Genomic DNA, 14,898 nt, shown 5'->3' on the forward strand with positions numbered 1-14,898 from the left:
TTTTAATAAATTTATTTGTATAAAGTAAATTAATTTTATTTAATTTATTTGTATAAAGTAAATTAATTTTATTTAATTTATTTTAAAAATCATAAGCCTGGTACAATAATTACAAAACTTTACAAGCTCTTCTGCATCAGAAAATAGCACTATGTGATTCTTTTGTGTTTCTGGAGGGAGACAGAATTGAGTACATATGTGTGTCAAATTATGTACCTTGCCCCCCCACACATATTGGGGGAGGGCCAAGGAGTTGACACCAATGCTGTGACTTGCTCCTCCATCTTGAAACATAAGTGACACTGGTAGATATATTTTACCTTTTTATCAAACCCTTTTTTTTTTTTTTTTTTTTTGGTGCTGGGGATTGAACCCAGGACTTTGTGCATGCAAGGCAAGCACTCTACCATCTGAGCTATATCCCCAGCCCTATCAAACTCTTTCTGAATTCTTACTGCTGTATTTGACAGGAGAGTCGAAGGCAAGTAGGACAAGGTCCCAAGCCTCAATGAGTGTCATCTCATGGGGGATCAACCCTGAGAACTAGTCCTAGAGCTTCAGAGGTGCATAGTAGCTGTGTGTATCCACGTGGCTGGCCCTAGGTAAGGAGGGATCAGTCTGGCTGAGAAGTGGATAGGTGAATAGGCAGGTAGGAAGACAGAGAGGAGTCAGGAAAATAGAGGGGGAAAAATTAAAATGTCCCAATTGTTCCTGTTCTACCTGACCACTGGGGGAGAAGAGCATGGTGGACAGTAAGTATCATAGTAAACTGCCTTAGTGCTCTGGGATATGCCTGTGGAGATTCAGTGAGGTGGGCTCTTAATCTTTCCATCAACGCTGAAAAGATCAAGTGCAACTGAGAAAGGAGAGAACAATGTGGTAGAAAAAAATGATACATTGGGGCTAGGGTTGTGGCTCAGTGGTAGAACGCTTGCCTAGCACATGTGAGGCACTAGGTTTGAGCCTCAACACCACATTAAAAAAATAAATAAAATAAAGATATTGTGTCCATCTACAACTTAAAAATATAAAAAATTAAAAAATGATAAATTGGTAAGGTGATAGTTTACTTAGCTTGATAATGTAGATCAAAACACTACGATATATCCATAGTATACACAGCTATTATTTATCGATTCAAAGTAAAATAAGGCCACGTATGGTGGCACACGCCTGTAATCTGAGGGACTCTGGAGGCTGAGGCAGGAGGATTATAAGTTTGATCCTAGCCTCAGCAACTTATTGAGACCCTGTCTGAAAATAAAAAATAAAAAGGGTTGTGGATGTGGCTCAGTGATTAAGTGCCCCTGATGTGCAGTCCCAGGTACAAAAACCCAAAAAACTTCAGTACAGAATGATACTGGCCTCCAAGGCTGTGTGGGGCCAGTCACTGGGGGATGAGTCACACAGAACACACAGCCAGCGTGGCCCAGAACCTCAAAGTTGGTGGTTGCTGAAGTTGCCTCTAGCTGAGTGCCATGTACTTGCACGACAGGCTTGTTGATTTCCAGTCGAGAGCAATAAAGAATTTATGAATGATCTCACACTTCCCCCTCCCACGCACTCAGCTGCCTTTTGATCCACAACTGGAAACATCTGAGCTCCATGCACTTTGAGAAATGCCTTCTCCTGGGCCAAAAGAGGTAGCAAAATGATTTACCATGCCCTGGGGTACCGGCTTTATTCTGCACTCCAGTTTCTCTCCTTTGCAGGGATTCCTGGGGCAGCTGAGTTCCTCTCGCCTGCAGCTGCAGGGTGTTGGTGACCCCCAACGTGTCCATGGTGGTTGGAGGCAGCAGAGGCAGATCTGCAGACAGCACTGCAGGCAGATGGACACGGCCTGTTTGCAGGCAGCATTGGAATATAACTGTCCCTGCTGTTGCCCTTCCCCAGGGAAATCAGGTTGTGGGTCTCCAATAATCAACTTTACACCTGAGTCTTCAGAGTGGAACCCACCTGTCTCCAGGGCCTGGTTTTATTCAGGCCCAGGTGAGAAAGTGTGGGTGGAGAATAGGAGAGCTAGACCTTGGCAGTAACTGGGTTGGGTCTGTACAGTGTGGGCACCCACTAAACACTACTGGGGTGAGAGCATTGTACTCATTAGGGATTAAAAAGGAGATTTTCAAATTGCAGATATTTGTGTCTAATCCTTTAAGTTTTGCTCTATGGCACTCAAACTACTGTTCCTAATACAAAGTGGTTTTAATATTTCACTTTATTTATCTTATTTAATTTTATATTTATGAGAGAGGGTTTGGCTATTTTGCCCAGGCTGGTTTCTGACTTCCTGGGCTCAAGTGATCCTCCTGTATCAGCCTCCTGAGTGGCTGGGACTGCAGGTGTGTGCCACAGGGCCAAGCTTGATCTCCATGTTTACAGCATGATGCATTAAACTTTAAAAATCAATGCAAAACTACCTGGTTGAATGAGTTGAACTTTCTGAGTTAAATACACTCATAGGGAATTTTTTTTTTCTGTGACCCTGGGGATTGAACCCAGGGTCTTGCACTTGCTAGGCAAGTACTCCCCTAATGAGCTACCTCCCCAGCCTGTTTTAAAATTTCATTTTGAGGCAGGACTTTGCTTAGTTGTGCAGGCCAGCCTCAATTGTTTGATGCTTCAGTCCCCTGAGTAGCTGGGATTGTAGGCTATGCACCACCGAGCCTGGAGAAACTGAAAGGAACTTTTACTGTTGTTTTTAATGAAAAGCCACAGAGGAGGCAACAAAGCCAACATGTGACCTCACAAATTAATTGCACACCAAGTACTTAGGAGAAAACAGAAATACTGTCAAATGCTATCCTGTAGTTGACAAAAGCAAACAATAGGCTCTCTGGACTTAAGAAAAAAGGTTAATAAACTATGACAGTGAATCAGACAAAGTGGCTATCAACTGCAGGTAGTCCTGACAGTTAAAGGTGAGTGCCCATCTGGCCGGATCATGTGGGTTCCATTTATGGGACACGAGGGTCTGAAGGATGCGGCCCATCACTTCCTCTGCAGCTGAGGGTCTCGGGGATGAGGGTTTTTCCTGCAGCATTCTCTTTGTTCCAGAGAGTCCCTGTGAACTAAAGGAGGTGAAATTATTTATTTGACTCTGTGCAGTACACAAATAATAGCATTTCCCTTTGAGAAGTTTAAGGGAGCTAGCATGCGTGCAGACCTTCTAAATCCAGCCCAGGGCCTTGAGCCCTAACCATGCCTGGTGATCACTGAAGAAAGAATTGTAGAAGGGAGAGAAGGAGAGGGAGGGAGAGAGGGATGTAGGCCCATGACGGGAGAAGCCAAGCCCAGATGCTCCCCACTCTGAAGTTGCAAATCACGGCAGCCCAGCTGGAGGTTTCCTCTCCAGAAGAATTCCAGTTTCCTCCTTCCTTCTCTACCACCAAAACACTTGTTCTGGACTTTCTCAGGTCCCAGGGACCTCCCCACTCTGCCTCTGGAGTCAAAACTTACTTGCTTTGTCCCTCATTGACTAAGGTTCCCGGTAGGTGATTTACTAATTGGATAATTTAATGAGATGGGGTGTTAATGGATCATCCCATGAATCCTATTTACAGTTTGATTGAGGCCTTGAATGGCTAGATCTGGAAGGAGGGGCTAAGGTGGCTCCCAGGCACGCTTGGCTTATTGCCCCGTAGCACCCTCATCCGTGGGTGGCCACTGTCTGTTCAGGCGAGAAGACTGACTAAGTGGTGCAGAGGAGGTGATTGTGTTTTCATTTGAAAGTCCTCTTGGAACCCGGAAACCACAGAAACCATTGCAGCTCATTTCTGGGTTTGATTTTCCAAGATCAAAACATCCAAAAGTTTGATTAAAAATTCTGTAAAAATTTCTTCTGTTTATATCTCAGTAAAGCTGGAGAGCAACCAGGCCAGAACCCTCCGCCTTCAGTGATCCATCACACAAGGGGGGACAGCAATGGAGTATTGTTCTCCTCAGACAATGTAATCTTGATCTCTCCAGCCTTCTCTTAGTAAGAACCCTTTCACACTGTTTTACACTATCATAATCTTTTATTGGATTTGCTTCTATTTTTTTTTTTTTTTACATAATTTCCGAAGCACAAGGGCTGTGCCCACTTGATACGGCTGCTGCTGTTTTCTTTGGAAAGCTAACAGCCCGTGCAGCTTGCTCTGTGGTCGACAGGACTTCTAGTTCCTCAGGGATGTTGTCAGTCATGCCTCCCCAGATGTAAGCATTTTAGAAATAAAATAAAATTGAATCTCAGTCCTTTTCTGGACCTTCCCTGAACTTCACTGAGGTCCTCTAGTGGAAGGTTCACAAATCAGGCAGACAGATGTGGAAGTGATCTCCGTGCGGATCACACCGCTCAGTGCACCATCTTGCCTAGGATTGGTGCCCATAAAAGTGCCAGTTGATTAATGGGTGCTGAAGAGTGGCCATTCCAGCTCACACCAGCTTCCTTGTCCGTTACATTTCCCATGTCTTCCAGCATCCGTGTTTAGCAAACACACCAAATGTGGACTCTAAACCATTGCCATCTATTTCCACTGCTTCGTCCAGGCTTAATCTCTTGTCACATTTTTGAGCCGCCTTTCTCTAAGTGCAAGGATTACATTCTGGGAATGATTTTCTTGCCAAAAGGCCAGTGCTCTTCGGGATGTGAGTTATGGAGAACCTTGAGGCCGTTTCCGTATCTGAGCAGAGTTTATCACATTATCTAAGGGTGACTGTCCTCTGTTCAGATGGGAAGCACTCTTGAAGCCTCCCGAGTGGTTGGCTAGCTGTTCTTCTGAAGGTTCTCCAGAGATGCAGAAACCACAGAAACTGCTTTGGGGATTGTTTTCATCAGCTTTTTTTTTTTTTTTGCTGCTGTGACTGAAAGCATCTGACCAGCGCCATTATAGAGGAAGAAAAGTTTATTTGAGGGCTCACAGCTTCAGAGGTCTTAGTCCGTAGAAGGCTGGCCCCATTTCTCAGGGCTTTAGGTGAGGCCCAACTTCATGGCAGAAGAGTGTGGCAGAGGGAAGCAGCTCACATCATGATCAGAGGGACAGAGAGATGGTCTCCACTCTCCAGATACAAAATACATACCCCAAAGCCACAGCCCAATTTCCACCTCCTCCAGCCACACCTAGCTCTTCAGTTACTACTCAGTTAATCCCTATCAAGGGATTAATCCACTGATTGGGTTAAGACTCTTACAACCCAGTCATTTCTCCTCTGAACCTTCTTGCATTTTCTATACGTGAGCTTTTGGAGGACACCACATCTAAACCATAACAGGGATGGAGTACAAAAATCAGCAGAAATAGAACAGAGTTGTGGACAATGAGGTTTGTAAAAGTGACTTTAGATTTCTAGTCTTCTTGGTGAGGTCCTTATCCCCTTTGGTTTGGTGGCTAAATGGTCAAATGTGTCACATGAATACAGCAATTTGCTGGTTTCCCGATGCCTAACGGTGTTTAGAGGCCCAGAAAGCCTCCCCCTTAACCCTTTAAAACTTCATTGTGAATTCCCTCAAAATAGGTTACCTTACCTGCCCACACCACAGACGTCGACTCCAGGAGATTCACCGTAATTTCATCTAACCTACATCTATATTCCCACATTGTCCGTGGCCCCTTTGAGTGCTTTGTTCTCCCTGTGAGCCCAGGATCACTACTGCATTCAGTTGTCCTGCAGTGTCCTTACTCTGGAAGGGTTTTCCAGCTTCCCTTTGACTTTATAATATTGACATTTTTAAGAACACTCAAGGCCACTTATTTTATGGAAAGCTCTTCCATTTGGGTTTTTCTGATGTTTCCTTGTGATTATACCCAAGTAGATTTTTAGGGGCCCTTATGTGAAAACCCAGAAGTTATGAACGCTTCTCATATTTCTTTCTTCTTTTTTTTAAAATTCAGAATGAATTTTACACACTTTACCAAGCCCCCCAAGGCCCTGCAATATCTATCTTCACAGTCTCCTCCCTACTCACCACTAACTCTCTCTGCCTCAGGCCGCTTGCACCTGTGTCTCCGCTTCTCCCAGGACCTTTGCTTCTCTTGTTTCCTTACTTTATCCAGATCCATTTTGCCACAAACTGAGTGATAATCTCAGATTCCAACCCACAGCATTCTTTCATTTTTTGGAGCCCTCCCTTCTAGCCAGACCCCCGAAGTCTTCCTTTTCCTGCCTGTTGTCCCTAGAGAGTGCAGTTGTGGTTAGCACTTTGCTCTTTGGAGTTAACCAGCTGTTCCAGGGTCCAGGAGGACGGACAGAGTTCTTAGGTAAAGCACTGCTTGTTAGTTTAGGTGAGGGTGACATCTAGCGGTAGTGAGGACAGCCTTGTGCTCAAGGCCCTTGGTACTCCTAGAGATGTAAAGAGAAAGCCCAGAGATTCCGAGGTGGGATCTGAGGGATTTGGTGACGTGTGGCCACTGAGGGGTTAAGGGTAGCTGAAAGGTTCGATCCTTGTTACGTGTGTGTGAGGGTGGAGAGAATAGAGGGCAGGCCTAACGTGAGAAAAATAAGAGGCATCTTCTTTTGTGAGAGAGTTTACGTGAGAATAAACCCATCTTTCAAGAGGCCAATTTATCACTCAAAAGGTATGAACATAAAGTTATTGTACGTTCTCGCCAAGTGGGGGTGAGGATTCAAAAGTTAAGACCTCATTCATTGAGTGCTCAGTTGAGAAAGAAATTAATGAATTTTACTACCTGGCTTTAAAATGTAAGTATGCAAAATACTTAAATATTGCAAGTTTTAATTTTTTTTATATTTTTCTTTAATTTTTATTGTTGGTTGTCCAAAACATTACATAGTTCTTGACATATCATATTTCACACTTTGATTCAAGTGGGTTATGAACTCCCATTTTTACCCCGTATACAGATTGCAGCATCACATCGGTTACACATCCACTGTTTTACATATTGCCATACTAGTGTCTGTTGTATTCTGCTGCCTTTCCTATCCTCTACTATCCCCCCTCCCCTCCCCTCCCCTCTTCTCTCTCTACCCCCTCTACTGTAATTCATTTCTCCCCCTTGTTTTTTTTCCCCTTTCCCCTCACTTCCTCTTGTATGTAATTTTGTATAACAATGAGGGTCTCCTTCCATTTCCATGCAATTTCCCTTCTCTCTCCCTTTCCCTCCCACCTCTCATCCCTGTTTAATGTTAATCTTCTTCTCCTGCTCTTCCTCCCAACTCTGTTCTTAGTTACTCTCCTTATATCAAAGAAGACATTTGGCATTTGTTTTTTAGGGATTGGCTAGCTTCACTTAGCATAATCTGTTCTAATGCCATCCATTTCCCTGCAAATTCTATGATTTTGTCATTTTTTAATGTGGAGTAATACTCCATTGTGTATAAATGCCACATTTTTTATCCATTCGTCTATTGAAGGGCATCTAGGTTGGTTCCACAGTCTAGCTATTGTGAATTGTGCTGCTATGAACATCGATGTAGCAGTGTCCCTGTAGCATGCTCTTTTTAGGTCTTTAGGGAATAGACCAAGAAGGGGAATAGCTGGGTCAAATGGTGGTTCCATTCCCAGCTTTCCAAGAAATCTCCATACTGCTTTCCAAATTGGCTGCACCAATTTGCAGTCCCACCAACAATGTACAAGTGTACCCTTTTCCCCACATCCTCGCCAGCACTTGTTGTTTGACTTCATAATGCCTGCCAATCTTACTGGAGTGAGATGGTATCTTAGGGTGGTTTTGATTTGCATTTCTCTGACTGCTAGAGATGGTGAGCATTTTTTCATGTACTTATTGATTGATTGTATGTCCTCCTCTGAGAAGTGTCTGTTCAGGTCCTTGGCCCATTTGTTGATTGGGTTATTCATTTTCTTATTGTTTAATTTTTTGAGTTCTTTGTATACTCTGGATATTAGGGCTCTATTTAAAATGGAAGAGAAAGGCCTTGTTTGTTGGTTTGGGTACTAGGGATTGAAAAACAGCCAGAGTGCTTACCCACTGAATTACATCCCCAGCCCTTTTTATTTTTTATTTTGAAGGGGTCTCAATAAATTGCTGAGGCTGGCCTTGAAATTGCAAACCTCCTGCCTCAGCCTCCCGAGTCACTAGGATTACAGGCAAGCACCACCAAACCCAGTGATTAAGGAATATTTTAATCATTATCACAAGCTTTAGCAATTTCCATCCCACTGAATAATGTATAAGAGTGCACTTTTCTTCACACACCAACAAACTGCATTATCAGGGGACTTTTTGTTACTGCTAATTTGATAGGTAAAATGTATGGTATTTTTATTTTGCATTTCTCTCATTGTGAGTGAGCTAATAACTTCAGTGTGTGTGTGTGTGTGTGTGTGTGTGTGTGTGTGCGTGTCTGTTGCTAGGGATTGACTCCAGGGCCTCCCACTCCCACATGCTGGGCAAGTGCTTTGCCACTGAGCTACAGCCCCAGCCCCTTGTTCTGATTTTCTTCTCTGTGAATTGTCACCTTATACTTGATCCATTTTCCTATGGAGTAATTGGTCTTTGAAAACTGATTTGTAGGAGCTTTTTATTTATTGGGTCAGTAAGCCCTTTGAGATGTGAGTTGCAACTTTTTTCCAGTGTGTCATTTCTCTTTTGACTTTGCTTTACGATGATTTTTGACATGCAACCTTTTCTTATTTGGGGGACTTGTTTGTTTTTGGTGCTGGGTATCGAGAGCTCAGGGTCTCACACATGTAGTAAGTCCTCTACCACTGAGCTGCATCCCCAGCCCTTATTTGGGTTTTAATTTTATACTTAGAAAGGTCTTCCCTTTTCTTGAGATTATTAAACTGTTGCATGTTTTTGTTGTTTTGTTTTCGTTTTGCAGTTCTGGGGGTCAGACCTGGGGCTTCATGCATGCCAGGCAAGCACTGTACCTCTTAGCCACATCTCTAACCCCACATTGTTTTTTTTTAATTATTCTTTTATGGTTAGTCTTTTAAATTTAATGTTTGATCAGTCTGGAATTTGGAGTGTTCTCACTCTTTTTTTTTACTTTGCCAATTTGTCCCAACATCCCCCTTTTATAAAGTACCTTCCCTCAAGGATTTAAAATGCCACTCTTACTATATATTAAATTTCTTTGTACTTTTTGATGACTGCTTGTTTTTGTAACCAACTCACATGGATGTATAGAGATGAGAAGATCTTTAAAAAATGTCTAGTCTTATTTCTCCAGTTTGTGGTTGATGTGGCCCTTTCTGCAGGCAGGAGGATGGATCAGATGGCTCTGATACCAGGGCTTAGATAATTCTTTTTTTTTTTTTTTTGTTTGGTACCGGACGCTTAACCACTGAGCCACATCCCCAGCCCTTTTTGTATTTTATTTAGAGACAGGGTCTTGCTGATTTGCTAAGTCCCTCACTAAGTTGCTGAGCCTGGCTTTGAACTTGCGATCTTCTTGCCTCTGCCTCCTGAGCCGCTGGGATCACAGGCATGCACCAACATGTCCAGCTTTAAATGACATTTACATTGACTACCAAGCAGATCACCTGGGACCATTACTAATGTCCAAGGTCTGCAGAGCTCATGCCTTAAAGCTAAGGAATTCATTGAAATAGCTGAACATTCTAGATGGACTATGGGGTGAGCTGCTGTTTTGTTGTTCATACACAGACCTTGGTAACTGTACGTTCCCTTGTGTGAAGAGATCAGAGTCCATGTAGATGCTTCATTCAGCTGAGGGGCATTTATTCATCCTTCAAGGCCAGCTACTGTAGGTCTAATTGTGACTTTCGAAAAGATCTGTTGAAATCCCAACCTTGCCAGTACTTATGAATGTGGCTGGACCAATTCTTATTATTACTTTAAAAAACCCTAGCCACAAATAATAAACTACTTTATATTGGCACAAAGAGGTCCTTGCTCTGCCCTGGTATGTTCCAGTTTGTGGAGCTTTGCCTTAGCAAAAGGGTCACCATGGGGTGGGGGTGGCGGGAGCAAGGAAGGCTCTGAAAGCAATTGCAGAAGTTTCTGAGAGCATCCTTCCTAGATCTGTCCTTAGAAAGGCCAGCTCTGGTGTGGTCAGGGCCATTTGTCATGTGTGCCCATGTGAAGAAGACATTTTTGCCTTCAATGTCTTCACAGAAGGTGAGGCTCAGGGATACAGAGAGCACCGTGGGGTACTGTGACACTGTGCTCAGAAGGTCTCTCCATCATGAGCAAGCTATTGGTGCTGCTCACCATATTAAGAAAAAATGAACTTTCTCTGTTGAATGTTTGGAAAAAATCAAAGGAAATGTGAAATTAAGGGATCAAAGAGTGTTTGGACAATAACATGAACAAAGCCACTCACTTTCCAAAAGCCTATTTAAAAACATTTTATCTAGAGAATCTCCTCGAAGTTTATAAATAGTGCCTCACTTTGTTCCAGCATCAACCTTGAACAAACACTTCCAGTTTTATAACTAAACTTCTGACACCGTGGCCAAATGGGTTGGAATGGAATCTCTGTTTTCATCTGGCCTATTGCTTTCCCTTCTGTGGCCACAGTCTTTGTCTGGTCCATGGGATTACTCCATCAATCAAATATTTATTGAGTAACCAGACAACCAATGCAAAACTGAGGCTCGGATCATATTGTATTCCGTACCGTTGGGCTGGGTCGATCTGTCTTGATTTTAGACATCTTTGTCTAAAATCACTAATGCTCATCTTTGCTTTGGAGTGTAGAGAAGACCCACTTGGTTTCAAAAGTATAAACATATCGATGCACAGGCAAACGTGTGCTGTGACGTTTACAAAGGACATATACCCTGGGTTGCTCCATTTTGGTACCTGTGTGTGAACACTCCTTTCCATTTTACCCCTTTTCTCTTTAATGTGTCAACAATGCCAATAACATTCACTTGAAATTGGAAGCTCTGAGAATTAAATTTCAGTCTCTTTAATGTTTTGGAGATACAGGAAGGTTAAGAATGTAGACTCTGCCAGCCCTGGAGACGGCAAGACCAACATACAGTATGTGGGGGAAGGTCCACACTTACTTGCATTTTTATCAAGTGGGCGTCCTGGGAGTGGTTGGCACTGCTTACCAATACTGTCAATTCTCCTTTTGGAGACGTGATAAGATTTGGCTTCCCCATCAAGTTAGGATTGACAAAATGGCAAGTTTTAGCCAATGAAATGTAAGCAGAAATAACGTGTCACCTTTGGACAGATTCACAATTTTTCATGTTCTCCTCCGCCTTCCATGGCAACTGGTGATGCTCCACCTGGTTGAGGTTCTGTCGTGTTGGGTCCTGGAATGAAGCTACCTTCACTGACCTGTACTGAACATGTAGCAAGAGAGAAAAACAATAATTTGTTCTAGGCTACTGAGATGTTGGGATGGTTTTTTCCCTGTAACATAACCACATATGTGATAAATAATACAGAAATTAGGATATTGAAATGAATTGCTGTCTTGATAAGGGCCATAAAGGAGGGAGGGGGCAGCAAGAGGCTGTGCCTGCAGGAATTTAGGATGCAGATTGTGTTCTGGATGAGCTCATGCCTCTAGGGGAGAAGATTGGGAGAGATGATTATTGTTAGTAGCATGTGCTGGTGGTTATTTTGGCAAGATGTTACAAGAAAGAGGTGAGTTTAGAAAGAAATGGATGCATTTTCAAGCAGGAATGTAAAAAAAACAGAATTCAGAGACTGATAAGCCTGAAATAAGACTCAGTCCTAAACAGCAGCAACAGGGATCAATGAAAACTCCGTCGTGTATCAAGGGACAAATTCAGGGTGCCATCATCATATCAATTGTTAAAACCTGTATCAAGATGTCTCTGAGTAACAGTTCAGATAATGGTGTGGTGTTCAAAAGAAAAAGTACCCTTTCACCTAAACAAAATGGTTTAGGGAAAAGAGACTGAAAATGTAACTCCTCCTAAAGCCTCATATCTTCAGGGAATCGAAATTAAATTGAGAGAGACCTGGGAACAAGAAAGAAAAGCAACGTAAATATGTGAATCATGCCTCAAAAGGAACTGTGGCTATTGGCTGATTAGAATAAAACACAAAAGAAGCTCTGTTTTTGACAGAGTTCTATTGACAAAAGAAATGTCCATCAATTGGGACAGACAGAGGGTAATGGTTGAAAATGTAAATTACTTGGGGACTCCAATCACAAGAGCAGGAAGTGGATTGAGAAAGATGCCTGTCCCAGAGAAGGACACATTTTACAGCTCTTGTCTTAGTCCATTCGGTTGTTATAGCAAAATGCCATTAACAATAAGAGCAACAGAAATCTATTTCATATAGTTGCAGAAGCTATAGTTTCTAACAGGTTCAGTATGCAGTAGTGGCCTGTTTCCTGTACTTACATGGTGTCTTCTAGATGCATCTGCTGATGGTGCATGAGCTCTCTGGAACCTTCCTTCTCAGGGCACTAATTCCATTCACAAGTGCTCTACCTTCACATCCTAACCAACTCCCAAAGGCTTTGCCCCTCATGCCATCACCTTAAGGGTCAGGATTTCAACATAGGAATCTGGACTATCATTAGTCAGTATTAGCTAGGTTAGACTGAAGTAACAAACAACCCCAACCTCTTAGGGGCTTATAACATGAAAAGCTCATTTCTTATTTCCACATGTCCATCTTGGGTGGGCAAGGTTTCCAGTCTACATTGTCCTCACTTAGGGACCTAGACTGGTATAAACTCCATCTTCTAGAACAACAGTGGTTGCCAAAGTTCTGAGAAAAGGAGCATAGCAAATGAACCATTCAGACCATAGCCTCCATTTGAAAAGCAGCTCCAGAGAATAGTGAGAGGCTTGTCCAGGTGCTGGGCCAGGCTTCAGGAGGGTGCCTGGATAAGAAAGCCTTTGTTAGGGCAGGATTGAGACCCAAGCAAGGAACTTTTCCTATCTTCAAGTAGGAGACCGTGGAATATCTGCTGTGTTGGATTTAGAATTGCTACAGACCAGTGAGGACAATGTAGACTGGAAACCCTGCCCACCCACGAGGGACATGTGGAAATAAGAAATAAGTTTTTGGGGGGCTGGAGTGGTGGCTCAGTGGTAAAGCGTCTGCCTATCATATGTGAGGCACTGGGTTCGTTTCTCAGCACCACATATAAATAAATAAAAAAGAAGTCCATTGACAACTAAAAATTATTAAAAAAAAAAAAAAAAAGAAAGAAAGAAACTTTTCATGCTTTAAGCCCCTAAGAGGTTGGGGTTGTTTATTACTACTGCAGTCTAACCTAGCTAATACTGACTAATGATGGTGAAATGTTTAAACAGGATATTAAAAGATTTTCCTCATGCATAAAAACAATGTCTTCTAATAGTTAAATTTGCCCTACTGAATACTTCCACCAGTATTTTCCACATATTTCTGTTAAAAGTTTAGTAAACAGTGGCTCAGTGGTACAGCACTTGCCTCACACATGTGAGGTACTGGGTTCGATCATCAGCACCACATAAAAATAAATAAATAAATATATCGTGTCCATCTACAACTAAAAAAAATATTTTTAAAAAAGTTTAGTAAACAAATTAGCTGGTATTTTAAATCTCCTCCTCACAAAGATGCATAGATTTCATTAAATATAAGGTGTCCCCAAATCGTATTCTATCAGGTAATATGATTTTCATTACTTTCTGACAGTTGTGTTATGCCAGAATTCAATCATATTTTCACTTTTATTTGTCTAAAACTAATCTGTTTAAAAATAACACACAATATTTTTAAGGATATAAGACAAGACAAACTCATTTATTTTAAAAATATTTGCAAGGAGAAAAGAGCTGTCTTTAACCATTTGGTACAAATTAAATCACTGCTGTTGAGCACTAAATCTTCTCCTGGCACTGGGTTATGAAGTTGTCATTGCATGATAAAAGCAAGCGCACAAATTTATCTAGGGACAAAGTCTTTTTCAGACCCTTTAAAGGTGGGTAACATGGTACATGTTGTCTACAACTATGATTTTGCACAAGATAAGAAAATATTCTTCAAGCTGATGATTTATTTCTCTTCTCCATGGTTTAAGGACATTGCATTAATCTTAATCCTATGCAAGTTAGTCTGTGGGGAGTTAAGATAATAGAGTGCAGGTTTGTTCCTTTCTGATGATCTAATTTACTTCAGGGATAGGGCTTACAGAAACTAGAGAAATGGAGAGATGATATATTTCCTCTAAATCTCAAACATTTTAAGCAAACTTCTGGCAAATGCTGAACTGTAGTTGGTTTGCAACTGGATCCTTTGACAAATGGTCAAAGTGGACATCTTTGTTGTCTTCTCTTCCTTTGTTAACCTTGTCCCTCCTTCTTATGTTGAAGTCCTAACCTCCAATGTGCTGGTGCAGTCGTCCCCCTGTGCAGTTTCACTACCTGCGTCTTCATGGCTCCACCATCCTCCTTGCCCGACGGTATGACACAACACCTGCACCCCTCACCTCACTTCATCTCATCGCCTAGGCACTGCATGATCTAGCATCATTATAGGAAGAAGGGTGAGCACGGTACAATAACATTTTAAGAGAGGAGAAACACATAATTTACATTACAATATATTATTACTTTATTATTAGTTATTGTTAATCTCTTACTCTGCCTAATTTATAAATTAAATTTTTATTATAGATATCTATGTATTGGAAAAACAGAATATGCATATAGTTCAGTACTGTCCTTGGATTTAGGTACCAATTGGAGGTCTTAGAATATATCCCTCATGGATGAGGGGTGCTACCATATTTGGAGGTGGGCGATTAGGCATAGATGAGGTCATGAGGTTGGGATTCCCAAGATGGGGTTAGTCTGTCTGTGTATCTTTCTCTCTCTCTCTCTCTCTCCTCTCTCTCTCTTTTTCTGCCATGTGAGGACACAGTGAGAAGGTGGCCATCTGGATAGCGGGAAGAGAAACCCCCACCAGGAACTGAACATACCAACACATTGGTCCTGCATATCCCAGACTTCAGAACTATGAGAAGTGGCTATCTGTT

This window comes from Marmota flaviventris, chromosome 16, assembly GCF_047511675.1.
Source record: "Marmota flaviventris isolate mMarFla1 chromosome 16, mMarFla1.hap1, whole genome shotgun sequence".
In the NCBI taxonomy this organism is placed as follows: domain Eukaryota; kingdom Metazoa; phylum Chordata; class Mammalia; order Rodentia; family Sciuridae; genus Marmota; species Marmota flaviventris.